The sequence below is a fragment of the Citrus clementina genome, unplaced genomic scaffold (genome assembly GCF_000493195.1).
Source record: "Citrus clementina cultivar Clemenules unplaced genomic scaffold, Citrus_clementina_v1.0 scaffold_5, whole genome shotgun sequence".
NCBI lineage: Eukaryota > Viridiplantae > Streptophyta > Magnoliopsida > Sapindales > Rutaceae > Citrus > Citrus x clementina.
In genome coordinates, this window is record NW_006262201.1 from 39,129,714 (window position 1) to 39,133,310 (window position 3,597).

Consider the following 3,597-nt stretch of genomic DNA (forward strand, 5'->3'; position numbering starts at 1 on the left):
TCTGCTCCCATTTGAGGGAAATAATGAGATGATTATCTCGCTCATTTCATATTTTTGCACGGTTCATCTCATTCGATGTTGCAAGTCTAATGGTTTTATGTTATTACAGGTATCACCCCGTAAATATCTAACCATTTCCCGAATAGATTAATTATGTTAAGGTCATTATTCTCTAAACATAGCTCTAACTTGTTTTCCTTAGTCGTGAAGATGTAGAAAAGTAAGACAGAGCCTTTTTTTTTTTTAATTGATTTCATTTTCAGCTTGCTTAGATGTGTTGCAATTTCAGCTTTTTGTAAAATCTTGATATATGTAAGTGAAATGAGGCAGAGATTCATTTTAAGTGGGTGTCTCTTTTTTTATCTTCTACATGTTTTCTTCTTCTCTCATGTAATTTTTTCGTTCATTCTTTCTTTCTTTCGTTAGATTATGCGAAATAAATTAAGTTACAATAATAAAATAAAATCCAAATGAAAATGACAACCTAGCTATAAGAATAGGGTTTGGGGCTCCATGAGTTAAGGCCAAAAAACAATTAAGAAAGATGCCATAAAGTCGGCCTTTGTTATGGTATTTGTCCACAAGGGTTGATCATGGACCTGGTTTGTTTGGTTGCCTAACATTTGTAATTTTTCATTTTTTATCAAAGTGCTTTGCCTAAAAGTTGATTGTGCTAAGAACCCCTAAAGGGTGATTATATGACTATTAGCATGCATATGGCAGTTTGGTTACCCACTTTGGGGTTAATGAGTAGTAAACCACTTTCTTTTTCATGCATGCGACAGGAGACTAAAGTGCTTTGTGTGAATAGTGGGAGATATGTTAATGTAAACTGAACTTATATTATTATTTTGTTTGTGTTTATTGTGTTAAATAATTATTGCATATTTATCTGTAGGGAATATTGAAGATCAATTGAAGAAAATCAAGAAATTTAAATTCATTTGCAACAATTAAAAAGATATTAAAATTTTGTAATTATTTATATTTTTATCAATAATAATAATTCTTTTAAATTGATTAAATTTTTATCATAATGGTGTTAATTATCATTGTAATTTAGTATTAAAACACACAATATTTTAACAATAGTAATAATAATTAAGTGGTAGAAAAACAATACTTTTTAACGATGAAAATTATTATTTGTAGCTAAAACTTAAAAGTATATTTAGTGACAACAAATTATTCGTCACTAAAAGTACATTTAGTGATGACGTTAGTTACTAAAAATATACATTTAGCGACGAAATATTATTAATTGCTAAAAGATGAAAACTATTATTCGTCCCTAAAAAAAATTTAGTAACGAAATTTGAAAATTCGACTCTAAAGACGTAATGCGATGCTCCTATTAGGATGAAATAATGATTAAAATTTTTTCGTCGTTATAGCCTTTAGCAAAAAAAATTGTATGTTTTAGCAATGAAATTATTCGCTAAAACCCTTTTTATTATAGTGATAGTTGGATTGAAAGACATCAATAAATGCAATCTAGTAATATATGGAAAACAAAGAAAAAAGAAAAAGAAAACTGTTAACTGCAAAGTATTGAATTTGAAGGTTGCAAATTTGCAATACCTAGATTAAGGGAACATTGTTTGCAAAATAAGCAAATACTTAAATGAACTTAATTTTTATAAATCACAATAAATGAAGATATTATAAAATCATTAAAAAAAAAAAGTTGCATGATCCTTCCTCATCCAATCCACTTTGGCCCACGGACCTATGTCCAGCTCTTTCGTATCTTAATGGACGGGAAACGAAGACATGCCTAATATTAAATGATTTTTTTATTCTCAAATCTATAATTTTTTTTCTTTCTTTCTTTATATTTTTCAGAGATTTTATGTTGATCCATTATTGACACCCAAAGTTAAAATTAATTCTAAATTGAGTGAGTGTGAGGTCTTGCATGTAACTATTGAAAAAGAAAAAAATTGAGTCTCGAAGGCCAGGTGAGGGCTATCGAAGCTACCGATACTCATAGTAGATACTATATGATTATAGTTAGGGGTTAAACAAAAAATAATCAAATATTATGTCTCTAAACAAAAATGCAGCGGCGCATTAGCATAATAAAAATTCAGACCCTTTTATGTGAGTCTTGTAGCTTTGACAGGGAACTCCTTGGACCTCCCCAAATTACTATAATAATTGCGACAATATTTTAATCTATGCTTTAATGCTTAATTTCTTAAAATTGTGGACAATTGTTAACTCAATATCACATCATATCATATATATTCTTTCACTAAGCTAAGCAAGTAATCTTGGACATAAATGTTTGAGTTGGTGATCCTTGAACCTTAAGAAACGTAAACCTAATCAAATTTAACTTTAATTTAACCTAAAATATCTTAAATTTAATACTTAATACATCTGATTAAATTAAAACCATGTGAATATTAATTTTTTAATAAGTAGTGAGATTCATCCTTTTCAAATAAGAGATTCGAAGTCTTCCTAACATTAAATGGAGTACATACAATAAAATTTTGACCATATAAATACAAAATTGCAAGAAATTAAAAAAAAAATCTAATTTCATTACATATACATCAGTGATCATTTTCTACCCAAATATTCCTTTTTTCACCGAAAGAACTTGATCCAATTTCAAAACTTTTGTGACATTAATGATGTAAATGTCTCGTGCGGCTAAATTGTGAGGAACTAGTCAAAACCTAAAATCCTAATAAAAACCCTAATCGTGAAATGTGCCCTAATAAGTAAAATTCACCTCCCTCTCTCTCTTTCGTGTGACTGTCTACATTATCTTTTGCTCCACTCCCAAAACAAACCCACCTCCTCTTCCTCGGTAACCAAATATTTTAATTTCCCTTCACTAACAGTAAATTAACCTCACAGTAAAAAGAATATAAAAAATAAAAAAAGGATTAACAAAGTAATTTCTTCTTACCAAGAAATTCCTCTATTCTCACGCCACCCTTAAACCCTAATGACTATTTTATAATAGTTTTATGTATTTAAATGAAAGACAATGTGGATTAATATAATGAGTGAAAAAAGACATTGAAATTGGTTGCTAATTACTTACTATAAACACCTTGCTTTTTAACTTTCACAATCTCCTAAGCTGCCTTGCCTCAGCCTCAGTCCTATAAATTATCATCAGTCTTCTATTCCCAAGGCATTTTATTTATATGATAATAAGTGTATGTATGTATGTATCTGTATAGGAGAAAATTATGGTGCAACAGTGGTATTGTGCCACCGTTGTACCCAGTTGTTGGATTCTAATAAATCCATCAATTTAAGTGAATTCAACAGTTGAATGTAATGGTGACACGGTACCACTGTTGCACCGTAGCCGGATCCATCTATATATACACACACATATATTATTGCACACTCAATGTGCCTCAACTTCTAGTTGTAGACATTAACTCTCAAACTCTTGATTCCCATCTCTTTTATCAAATATTAATTGCAGTCTTAATTAGGATTTAAACGAATTTAAATTATCTTTAATTTTCTGATGAGAACATCACTTATTTTATCAGAAAATATACATTTACTAGCAATCATATAATATCTCATAAATAAAGTTGGAGTAGCGATTTGAAATAA